Source organism: Carcharhinus amblyrhynchos, chromosome 9, assembly GCF_965287045.1.
Source record: "Carcharhinus amblyrhynchos chromosome 9, sCarAmb.v2.hapA, whole genome shotgun sequence".
Classification (NCBI taxonomy): Eukaryota; Metazoa; Chordata; class Chondrichthyes; order Carcharhiniformes; family Carcharhinidae; genus Carcharhinus; species Carcharhinus amblyrhynchos.
The window spans coordinates 58,130,899-58,144,181 of record NC_137332.1 but is presented as its reverse complement, the minus strand read 5'-3'; the positions used below and the strand labels follow the sequence as shown (position 1 = coordinate 58,144,181).

At 44.0% G+C, this 13,283-nt stretch overlaps 1 protein-coding gene across 1 annotated transcript in view; it reads right to left on the bottom strand.

Moving 5' to 3' along the window:
- Positions 1-13,283, bottom strand: part of axdnd1 (axonemal dynein light chain domain containing 1) — a 179,958-nt gene that overhangs the window by 38,655 nt on the left and 128,020 nt on the right. The gene's annotated exons all lie outside the window — the stretch shown is intronic.

Below are 13,283 nucleotides of genomic sequence, written 5' to 3'. Positions count from 1 at the left end.
CGAAGCAGCTGAAGATGGTTGGGCCCAGGGCACTACCGTGGGAAACTTGTGCAGCAATATTCTGGTTCTGAGATAATTGGCCTCCAACAACTACAATTATTTAATTTGTAGTAGTTATGCCTCCAACCAGTGGAGAGATTTTCCTTATTTCCATTGATGTAAAGTTTTCTTGAGTTTCTTGATGGTTAAAGGTTGCTGAGAGGTCCGGGGTAGTCACTCTGATATCACCTCTGGAATCCAGCTATTGTGTCCATTTTTGGATCAAGGCTCTCAGAATTAAGATGGAGGCAAGTGGCTCTTGCAGAAAACAAACAGCATAAGCGAACAAGTTATAGTTGTATCAGTGCTGCTTGATAGCACAGTTGATGGCAACTTCCATCATTTTGCTGATGATTGGGGGTAGATTGATGGGTCAGTGATCAGCCAGATTGGATTTGTTTTGCTTTTTGTAGACAACGCATATATGGGAAATTTCCCAAATTGCCAGATAGCTGTATTGAAACAGCTTAGCTTAGAAGAGTGCCCACTTCTGGAGCTCAAGTCTTAGGTACTACAGCTGGCATATTATCAGGGCCTATAGCCTTTTCTTGTATCCACTGTTTCCTGCTACCAAATGGAGTTAATCAAATTTGCTGAAGATTAGCATCCATGATGCTGGGGATCTTGGGAGGAGGCTGAGATGGATCTTCTACCCGGCACTTCAGGCTGAAAGTGGTGACAAATGTTTTGGCCTTAACATTTGCGTTAACATACTGGCTGTGGCATCATTAGGATTGGGATGTTGGAGGAGCATCCTGCTCTAGTTATTTGTCTTATTGTCTGCCACCAGTTACAACTGGATGTTACATGACTGAGGAGCCTTGATCTAATCCATGAGTTGTGTGAATACTTAGCTTTCTCTGTAGCATGCTGCCTCTGCTCTTTAGCATGAATATGATCGATGTATTATTTCAGTATTCTTAGTAATACTCCTGGTATGCTCTCATACACTCAGGATGTACACTCATAATACAGGGTTGGTCCCCTAGCATACTGGTAATGGTAGAATGAGACACCTGCCAGGCCACAAGGTTTCAGAATGTCATTAAGTACAATTCTGCTGCTGATAATAATGATCACAGTGCCTGACAGATGTCCACTTCAGCTGTTGGATCATTGCTGGTTCTGTCCCATTTAGCATGAAGTGACACAAAGCATGATGGAAGTTGTCCTCAGTATGAACATGGGGCTTTATAAGAACATAAGAAATAGGAGCAGGAGTAGGCCATCTGCCCCTCGAGCCTGCTCCGCCATTCGATAAGATCACAGCCGATCTTCTTGTGGATTCAGCTCCACTTACCTGCCTGCTCACCATAACCCTTAATTTCTTTACTGTTAAAAATCTATCTTTGCCTTAAAAACATTCAATGAGGTAGCCTCAACTGCTTTACTGGGCAGGGAATTCCACAGATTCAAAACACATTGGGTGAAGAAGTTCTTTCTCAACTCCTAAATCTTCAGTCCTAAATCTGCTCCCTCTTATTTTGAGGCTATGCCCACTAGTTATAGTTTCACCCGGCAATGGAACAGCCTCCCTGCTTCCATCTTATCTATTCCCTTCATAATCTTATATGTTTCTATAAGAACTCTCACTCCTACCCACACTCATTTTTCTGAATTCCAATGAGGATAGTTCCAGTCTACTCAGTCTCTCCTCATAAGCCAACACTCTCAACTCTGGTATCAACCTAGTGAATCTAAGTGCCCATATATCCTTTCTCAAGTAAGAAGACCAAAACTGTGCGCAGTACTCCAGGTGAGGCCTCACCAACATCTTACACAGCTGCAACAAAACATAACAGGGCAAAATTCCATACTGCACCTGCAAACCAACTTTTTGTGATTCATGCATAAGGACACCCAAGTCCATCTGCACAGCAGCATGCTGCAAATTTTTACTATTTAAATAAAAGTCCATTTTGCTGTTATTCTTACCAAAATAGATGACCTCACATTTACCAACATTGTACACCCTCTGCCAGACCCTTGCCCACTCACTTAAACTATCTATCCTTTGCAAACTTTGTGTCCTCTGCACACTTTGCTCTACTACTCATCTCAGCGTCACCTGCAAACTTGGACACACTATACTCAGTCCCCAACTCCAAATAATCTATGTAAATTTAAAACAATTGCTGTCCCAACATTGATCCCTGAGGCACACCACTAGTGACTGATTGACTCATTTACCTCCACTCTTTGCTTTCTGTTGGTTAACCAATCCTCTATCAATGCTAATACATTACCCATAACTCAGAGCACTTTTATCTGATGCAGCAATCATTAGTGTGGCACCTTGTGGAATATCTTCTGGAAATCCAGATACACCACATCCACCAGTTTCCCATTGTCCACCACACTCAATGTCCTCAAAGAATTCCAGTAAATTAGTTAAACATGATCTGCCTTTCATGAACTTACACTGCATCTTCCCAAAGGGACAATTACTATCCATGTGTCTCGCTATTTCTTCCTTGATGATAGATTCAAGCATTTTCCCCACTACAGAAGTTAAGCTAACTGGCAGAAAGTTACTCGCCTTTTGACTACCCCCATTTTTAAAAGTGGCGTCACATTTGCTGCTTTCCAATCTGCTAGAACCATCTCGGAGTCCAGCGAATTTTGGTAAATTACCACTAGCGCATTTGCTATTTACCCCGCAATCTCTTTTAGTACCCTGGGATGCATTCCAGCAGGGCCAGGAGACTTGTCTACCTTTAGCCCCATTAGCTTGCCCAACATTAGTGATAATGATCGTTTCTAGGACTGCACCTGCCATAGCCTTTTTATTATCAATTTTTGGCATGTTATTTTTGTCTTCCACTGTGAAGACTGACCCAAAATACCTGTTCAATTCCTTAGCCACTTCCTCATTTGCCATTATTAAATCCCCCTTTTCATCCTCTAAAGGATGAATGTTTATCTCAGCCACTTTTTCTCATTTTATATATCTGTAGAAACTTTTGCTTTTTTTTAATATTCTGACCTAGTTTACTATAATATATCTTGTTTTTCTTTTTAGCTTTTTTCGTGGCTTTCTGTTGACCTTTAAAGATTTCCCAATCCTCCAGTTTCCCACTAATCTTTGTCACTTTGTACGCCTTTTCTTTCAATTTGATACCCTCCTTTATTTCATTAGATATCCATGGCTGATTATCCCTTTTACTATAGTGCTTCCTCATACTACATTTGCTGAGCACTGTGAAAAATCACTTTGAAAGTCCTCCACTGTTCCTCAATTGTCCCACCATAAAGTTTTTGCTCCCAGTCGATTTTAGCCAACTCCTCTCTCATCCCATTACAGTCTCCTTTGCTTAAGCACAAGACACCGGTATTCGCTTTTACCTTGTCACACTCCATCTGTATTTTAAATTCAACCACACCGTGGTCACTCCTTCCGAGAGGATCCCTAACTGTGCAATCATTAATTATTCCTGTCTCATTACACAGGACCAGATCGAGGATAGCCTGTTCCTCGTAAGTGCCATTACATATTGTTCAAGGAAACTATCGCTGATACATTCTGTGAACTCCTCTCCAAGGCTGCCTTGACCGAACTGTTTGACCAACTGACATGTAAATTAAAATCACCCATGATAATTGCCATACTATTTTTACATTTGTCAGTTATTTCTTTGTTTATTGCTCACCCGACCATGATGTTATTGTTTGGCTGCCTATAGACTATGCCTATCAGTGTCTTTTTCTCCTTAGTATTTCTAATTTCCACCCAAATGGATTCAACTTTTTTTTCCATAGAACCTATATCATCTCTCACTACTGCCCTGATGTCATTGTTAAATATCAGAGCTACACCATCTCGCTTACCTTCCAAATAGTCTGATACCCCTGGATATTTAACTCCTAGTCATAACCACCTGCAATCATGTCTTTATAATGGCCACTAAATCATACTCATTTGCAATGATTTGTGCGGTCAATTCATCAACCTTGTTTTGAATGCTACGAGCTTTCGGGTAAAGTCCCTATGCTAGTTTTTGTACTTTCTTTTTGAATCCTCACACTTCCATTAATAACATCTCCTGAGTCCTCCTTCGATTCAACTTTTTTCCTAGTTTTCGATGTAGTTGAAACTTCCTCCTGACAATGCTAACTTCCTGTTTTGCTTTCCATTAACCATTATACTTTCTGTAGTTTTACTCTTCTCTTACCCCTCATTTGCTAGCTTAAAGTCCTTGTGACTACCCTATTTATCCTTTTTGCAGGAACACTGGTCCCACATCAGTTCAGGTGAAGACTGTCCCAATGTCACCGATCCGTCCTGTTTCAATACTGATGCCCCATGAAATGGAACCCCGCTTTCCCACATTACTCCTTTAACCATCTTATCCCTATGCCAATTCACAATTGGATCCAGTAGTAATCCAGAGATTATAAACTTGAGGACCTGTTCTTTAATTTAGCTCCTAGTGCCTGATAATCCCCAAACAGATCCGCTTTCCTGGTCTTGGCTATTTTGTTTGTCCCAACGTGGACCACAACAACTGGATACTCTCTTTCCCACACCAATATCCTTTCTAGCTGGTCAGAGATGTCCTTCGCCCTGGCACCAGGGAGTCAATATACGATGTGGGACGTGTGATCCGGCTTACAAAAGATGCTATCAGTTCCCCCTAATTATAGAATCTCCTACAATAATCACATCTTTTTGCTCCACCCTCTTGAATGGCCATGATGTAGTGGTCATGTAGCTCATCCATATCTTAGCAAGGTAAATATGTGGGGTTATGGGATTGTGGTCGGTGTAGACTCGATGGGTCAAGTAGCCTCCTTCTGCACTGCAGGGATTCTATGCTATCTCATACCTTGTGAGGTAATCAATCTTCTAAAACTTAATTTGTACGTTTTAGGAGTAGACCCTACCTCAAAATAGAAGCTAAACCAAAAATGAAACTAAAAGTGAAAGCAGAAAATACACATACAGAAATGAAACTAAATTTGCCACTGTGTAAAGAAATCAAGAGCAAGCTGCGGTCGGGAAATCAAAATTAAACTTTCTTCAGAGATAGAAAAGGATACAGATTTGTTCAATAATTGCACTGTTGAGCCCACTGATTCATTACAGCGGTCACTCCTACCAATAATGTTATATATACATTGGTATCAAGTGGAATGGCAAAGTCAAGGACAGGTAGATTTTTTGCAAGAAACAAAGTACAGGAACCGACCCACCAAGCCTATGCCGATCACATTGTCCTAAATAGACCAACCACCTGTATCCCACTACAGCCCACCTGTTCATGTGCCTATCCAGGTAAGTCTTGAATGCTGGTGACATATCTGCCTCAATCACCTCACTTGGAATGCATTCCAGGCCCTCACCACCATCTGTATAAAAAAACTTCCCCTGCATATCTCTATTGAATCTTTCCCCCATACTTGTGCCCCTTTGTGATTGTCATTTCTGCCCTGGGAAAAAGCTTTCAACTGATCACCTTATCTATGCCCTTCATGATTTTATAAACTTCTATCAGGTCGGCCCTTAACTTCTGTCTTTCTAGAGAGAACAATCCCAGTTTATTCAATCTCTCTTCATAGTTAATACCCTGCATACTAGGCAACATCCTAGTAAATCTTTTCTGTACTCCCTCCAAAGCCACCACATTCTTCTAGTAGTGTAGTGACAAAATTGGGCACAGTATTCTAAACGTGGCCTAACCAACGTTTTATATAACTATAACATAATTTGCCAACTTTTATACTCAATGCAAATCATTTCTTCATTACCTTTTCCGCCTGTGCTGCCACTTTTAAGGATCTGTGGAGCTGTATTCCCAGATTTCTCTGCATGTCTATGCTCCTGATGGTTCAACCATTTATTTTATAGATCCCACCTGAACTGATCTACCAAAATGCATCACCTAGCATTTGTCCAGATTAAATTCCATCTGCCATTTCTCCGTCCGATTTTCCAGCCTATTTATATCCTGCTGTATTCTCTGATAATCTTCATCACTATCCGCAACTTCAGCGATCTTAGTTTCACCCACAAACTTGCTAATCAAACCAGTTATATGTTTTCTTCCAAGTCATATTACAAACATCAGAGGTCCCAGCACTGACCCCGGAAAACACCACTAATTACAGACCTCCATTCAGAAAAACACCCTTCTACTGCTACTCTCTGAATTCTATGGCTAAGCCAGTTCTGAATCCATCTAGCTAGTTCAGCCTTGATCCTGCATGATTTAAACTTTTGCACCAGCCTGTCCTGACAGACTTTGTCAAATGCTTTACTAAAGTCCATGTAGACAACATCGTAGAATCACAGAACCCCTATGGTGCAGAAGGGGCCATTAAGTCTGCACCAACCACAATCTCACCCAGGCCCTTTTCCCACAACCCCATATATTCACCCTGCTAATCCCCTGACACTAGGGTCAATTTAGCATGGCCAATCCATCTAACCCGCTCATCTTAGGACTGTGGGAGGAAACTGGAGCACCCGGAGAAAACCCACACAGACATGGGGAGAATGTGCAAACTCCACACAGACAGTGACCAGAGGCTGGAATTGAACTTGGGTCCCTGGTGCTATGAGGCAGCAGTGCTAGTCACTGCGCTGTCCCATAACATCCAAAGCGCTTTCCTCAATCATTTTTGACATTTCCTCAAAAGGTTTCCTTGTTGTTGATACCTCAACTTTTGCCCCAGGCCCATCTATTCTTCAGAACTCTGCAACTCAGTCAGTAATGGTCACTGAAGTCCCCCACTCAGTACATACTAGGCCCATGCTACTGTTGGTGTTTCTTCCAAGTGATGTTCAACATGAAGGAACTTTGATTCATCAGCTGCAGGAGGGCAATAGGTGATATCAGTGGTAGATTTTCTTGCCCATGTTTGACCCAATGCAGAACCACTCTTTTCCAAATGTGTACCACTGTATTGCCACTTCTGGATGGTCCATCCTGCTGGTGGAAAAAGACACATCAAGGAATGGTGATGGCTTTATGATAACAGTAGATATGCCAAGGCATTAGATTATATATTGTGGTAAAATTGTTCACAAACTCTGATAGCCCACAGTTCTTCCTGGATGGTCAATTTAGAGCTGCTGCATCCGTTCTCAAACTAGCCCATTCAGCATGATGAAAGCTTGACACAACACAATGCTGGATGCACTCATTCTGAAGACAGGTCATAAGCCCTATTTAGTGGTCACTTCTACCAATCCTCAGTAGTTGCATCCGTGACAAGTTGATTGGTGAAGACAAGGGAAATGGGTTTTTCCCTTACATTGGTTGTCTGCCCCGCTGAATTCTTGTGTTGGTTCTCTGCCCATTCTGGCAACTATATGCTTTAGGACTCCGCCAGTTCTCTCCACAGTGGTGCAACTGAATCAATTTTAGTGAAAGACTTTGGAGTCTTCCAAACAGAGTATAACCTGTGTCTTTTTTCAGATTGAACAAAATACACGATTGAGTACATTGGTTAGTTAAGAGATTGAAAAGGGAAAAGAACTAAATGGAATCCCTGGTAAAGATGTGAAAACTAATTATTTTGATTTGATTTGATTTATTATCGTCACATGTATTAGTATACAGTGAAAAGTATTGTTTCTTGCATGCTATACAAATAAAGCATACCATTCATAGAGAAGGAAACAAGAGAATGTAGTGTTACAGTCATAGCTAGGGTGTAGAGAAAGATCAACTTAGTGCAAGGTAGGTTCATTCAAAAGTCTGATAGTAGCAGGGAAGAAGCTGTTCTTGAGTTGATTGGTATGTGACCTCAGACTTTTGTATCTTCTTCCTGACGGAAGAAGGTGGAAGAGAGAATGTCCGGGGTGCGTGGGTTCCTTAATTATGCTGGCTGCTTTGCCGAGGCAGCGGGAAGTGTAGACAGAATCAATGGATGGGAGGATGGTTTGGGCTACGTTCACAACCTTTTGTAGTTTCTTGCAGTTTTGGACAGAGCAGCAGGTATGTCAAGCTATGATACAAACAGAAAGAATGCGATCTAAGGTGCATCTGTAAAAATTGGTGGAAGTCATAGCTGACATGCCAAATTTCCCCTTGCCTTCTGAGAGAGTAGAGGCATTGATGGGCTTTCTTAACTTGTAGCGTTGGCATGGGGATACCAGGACAGAAAAATAATAGGTCTGAGGATTGGGAGCAGTTTAGAAGTCAGCAAAGAAGGACCAAGGGATTGATTAAGAAGGGGAAAATACAGAACAAAAGTAAGCTTGCAGGGAACGTAAAGACTGACACCAAGGGCCTGATTTTACCATTTTCATTCTAAGTGCTGAAACTGGGCGCAATTCAAATCCTACTTGGAAATCTACTTTCAGCGGTCCCCATGCACACTCAGCCTGAAAAAAATTGTGTGTCTGAATCACACCGTGGGCAGAGCTTATCGTGCCCAAAACAGTTGGAGCTCTGAACTGCGCACGCATAGTTAGAAAAGAATTTGAAAATGCATGCCACTGTCAGATCGCTCCCGGGCCGCAGAAAGCAGAGAAAGCGGCCCGGGAGTGAAAAGCAGGAGCAATGGTCCCCACAGACATCACCCCCACAACATCTCTGTCCTCCTTATCCACCCATCCTCCCACTACCTAGATTGATCATGACCCCCTTCCCCCTCACCGATCGCCCACAGGGTGGTAGCAGACCCCCCTGCCTTGAAATAAATCTTACCTGCCTCCTCCCCCTCTCCCAGAGAAAAATCTGGCCTCCCCATCTCCTCCCACAGAATAATCTGGCCTCACTCCCCCTACCCAGAGAATGATCTCGCCTCACTCCTCCCACCCCCCAGAGAATGATCTGGCCTTACTCCTCCCAGCCCCCAGAGAATGATCTCGCCTCACTTCCCATACCTGGCCTCCCCCGCCCCCCAGAAGAATGATCTGGCCTCACTTCCCTCACCGCCACCCCCCCTCCCACCATCGGTCCACCTTGTTGTCTAACGAGGGGCATGCACACGGTGGGTCGTGCGTGGGCTGCTCTTGGATGTTTCGAGAGTGGCCTAGTACTTCGCGTCGTTTGTGTATGCTTAAAACTGGACCAGCAGGTGGGCACCACAACAGCTCAGTGACTATCACTGCTAGCTGTGCTGATACATGGATTTGGGCCAGTGTCTGTGGGAGTTTGCGCATTCTCCCTGTGGTTGTGTGGGTTTCTTCTGGGTGCTCTGGTTTCCTCCCACACCCCAAAGATGTGCTCTTAGGCTGATTGTGTAACAAATTGTCCCTAAATTATTCTCCTCTGAATCTGGTTTCCAATGGGGGTACCGTAAGCACAGACACGGGTCAAGGGAGGTGTAGGAAAAATGCATTGTTAAAATGGCGGCGCGGGCTCGTTGGGCCGAAGGGCCTGTTTCCCATGCTGTGTTGTTCTTTGTTCTTCGTCTCCCCCAGAGAACGATCTGGTCTCATTCCCCCCTCACTATTCACGATGGAAAACGATTTAGGCGGTTGTACTGCAGGTTTGCGGCGGACTGAAAAGATTGAGTATGTGGACTTTAAGAAAGAGGATGTGTTGGAACTTTTAAATTGCATCAAGATAGATAAGTCGCTGGGACCGGATGGGATGTACCCCAGGTAACTGTGGGAGGTGAGGGAAGAGATTGCAGAGCCTCTGGCGATGACCTTTGCGTCGATGGAGATGGGAGAGGTTCTGGAGGATTGGAGGATTGCGGATGTGGTTCCTATTTTCAAGAAAGGGGGGATAGCCCAGGGAGTTACCAACCGATGAGTCTGACCTCAGTGATTGGTAAGTTGATGGAGAGGATACTGAGAGACAGGATTCATGAATATTTAGAGAAGTTTAGTATGATCAAAAGTAGCCAGCATGGCTTTGTCAAGGGCAGGTCGTGCCTTACGAGCCTAGCTGAGTTCTTTGAAAATGTGACTAAACACATTGACGTATAATGAGCAGTGGATGTGGTTTATATGGACCTCAGCAAGGTGTTTGATAAGGTCCCCAATGCGAGACTTTGAGAAAGTGAGAGGGCATGGGATCCAAGGAGCTGTTGCCTTGTGGATCCAGAACTGGCTTGCCTGCAGAAGGCAAAGAGTGGTTGTGAATGGGTCTTTTTCTGCATGGAGGTCGATCACCAGTGCAGTGCCCCAGGGGTCTGTTCTGGGACCCTTGCTGTTTGTCATTTTCATAAATGACCCGGATGAGGAAGTGGAGGGATGGGTTGGTAAGTTTGCCGACAACACAGAGGTTGGTGGTGTTCTGGATAGCGTGGAGGGATGTCAGAAATTGCAGCAAGACATAGATAGGATGCAAGACTGGACGGAGAAGTGGCAGATGGACTTCAACACAGATAAATGTGTAGTGGTCCATTTTGGCAGGTCCAATGGGATGAAGGAGTATAATATCAAGTGTAGGATTCTTAGCAGTGTAGGGGATCAGAAGGACCTTGGGGTCCGGGTCCATAGGACTCTTAAACCAGCCTCGCAGGTGGAGGATGTGGTCAAGAAGGCGTATGGTGTACTAGCCTTCATTAATCAAGGGATTGAGTTTAGGAGTCAGGAGATAATGCTGCAACTTTATAAGACCCTTGTCAGACCCCACTTGGAGTACTGTGTGCAGTTCTGGTCGCCTCACTACATGAAGGATGTGGAAGCTATTGAAAGAGTGCAGAGGAGATTTACAAGGATGTTGCCTGGATTGGGTGGCATGCCTCATGAGGATAGGTTGAGGGAGCTAGGTCTTTTCTCCCTGGAGAGATGAAGGATGAGGGGTGACCTGATAGAGGTTTATAAGATGTTGAGAGGTATAGATAGCGTGGATTCTCAGAAGCTATTTCCCAGGGCTGAAATGGTCGCTATGAGAGGACACAGGTTTAAGGTGCTGGGGAGTAGGTACAGAGGAGATGTCAGGGATAAGTTTTTCACTCAGAGGGTGGTGAGCGAGTGGAATCGGCTGCCGTCGGTGGTGGTGGAGATGAACTTGCTGGGGTCTTTTAAGAGACTTCTGGATGAGTACGTGGGATTTAACGGGATTGAGGGTTATAGATAGGCCTAGTAGGTAGGGATATGATCGGCGCAACTTGTGGGCCGAAGAGCTGTTTGTGCTGTAGTGTTCTATGTTCTCCCCTGCCGCAACCAGACAACAATCGGCCCTCCTACCACCCCCCAGCCCCTGCCAACCAGACAGACAATGATTGGTTGAGAGGAGGGAAGGAGTGCCAATGATCGGCCCTCCTTTCTCCCTCCCCTTCTCGCCAAAGAATGATCTGGCCAGCCTCCCTCTCAACTCCCCCACCCCACCCAACCCAACCAGACAACAATCAGGCCTCCCTCTCACCCTGCCCAAACCAGAGAGTGAACTGGCCCATCTCCCACCCCCCCACCAACTATCTGAGTCAGAGAGCTGTTGGAAGCTCTGGACTCACGTCTTCAGCAGCTGCAGTGCCCAATTCAGACTTTTATTCAGCATGTCCATTTCGGCACAATTCTGGATCGGCGAACGTAGTGGTAAAGTGGGAAATGCTGATAAAGTTGGGCAGGCAGTTCATTAATTCAATTGAAATGCATTTAAATCGTCATTGCATCCGCTTCGGGTGCAAATTTGATCCCGGCCATTCCCGGGTTTCGATAAAGTGGCTGTCTGCATAGACGCGGGCACAGATCGCATTCAATGGCCTCACACATGACTTTACCATGTTTTTGTGCCTGTTTCGGCCCTAAGAGTTTCTATAGATACGTGAAGAGTGGTGGTGATAAATGTAGATCCCCTACAGACAGAAACAGGGGGTTGTATAATAGGGGACAAAGAAATGGCTGACCAATTGAATACATACTTTGGTTCTGTCTTCGCAAAAGAGGACACAAATCAGATATCAGAAATGTTGGAGAATGCAAGAGTTAGTGGGAAGAACTGAGGGAGATCAATATTCGTAGAGGAATGGTGCTCGGAAAGTTAATGGGATTGAAGGCGGATAAATTCCCAGAGCCTGATAATCTGCTTCCTAGAGTACTTAAAAAAGTGGCTGTAGAAATAATGGGTGCATTGGTGGTCATTTTCCAGGATTCCATAGATTGGAGGGCAGCTAATGTCACTCCAATACTCAAAAAGGAAGGTAGAGAGAAAACAGGGAATTATAGACTAGTAAACCTAACACTGGCAGTGGGGAAAATTCTCGAAACCATTATCAAGGACTTTATAATGGAGCATTTAGAAAGCAGTGGCAGGATCAGACAGAGTCAGCATGGATTTATGAAGGGGAAATCATGCTTGATAAATCTGTTGGAATCCTTTGAAGATGTAACCTAGTAGAGTTGACAAGCAGGAGTCAGTCAGTGTGGTATATTTGGATTTTCAGAAAGTGTTTGACAAAGTCCTGCATAAGACATTATCGTGCAATATGAAAGCATATGGGATCTGGGGAAGTGTATTGAGATGGATAGGAAACTGGTTGGCAGAGAAGAAATAAAGAGTAGGAATTAATGGACACTTTACAAATTGGCAGGCAGTAATTAGTAGGGTGCCATAGGGATCGGTGCTGGGACCCCATCTATTAACAATATATATTAATGATTTGAATGAGGAAACAAAACGTAACATCTCAAAGTTTGCAGATGATACCAAGGAGATCCTTCAGCATGATCTGGACAGGTTGGGTGAGTGGGCAAATCAATGGCATAAGCAGTATAATTTGGATAAATGTGAGGTTATTCACTTTGGAGGCAAAAACAAGAAAGCAGATAACTAACTGAATGGCTGTAAATTGGGAGAGGAGAATGTGCAGCGGGACCTGGGTGTCCAATGGTGTGTTGGCCTTCATTGCAAGAGGTTTTGAGTACAGGAGTAGGGACGTGTTGTTGCAATTATAGAGGGCCTTGATGAGGCTACACCTAGAACATTGTGTACACTTTTGGTCTCCTTTTCTGAGCAAAGATATTCTTGTTCTCAAGGGAGTGCAGTGAAGGTTTGCCAGGATGATTCCGGGGATGACGTATGAGGAGAGATTCGTTAGGTTAGGATTACTTTTGCTGGAGTTCAGATGAATGAGGGAGAACCTCAGTGCCTTATAAAATTCTAACAGGACTAGACAGTAGACGCAGGGAGGATGTTCCCAATGGAAGCAGGTGTCATGGGGTAGACCATTTAGAACGGAGATGAGGAAACATTTCTTCACCCAAAGAGTGGTGAGCCTGTGGAATTCATTACCACAGGAAGTAGTTGATACCAAAACACTGAATGCATTCAAGAGGTGGCTAACACTTGGGATGAATGAGATCAAACTTATGGGGAGAAAGCTACTGAGTTGTA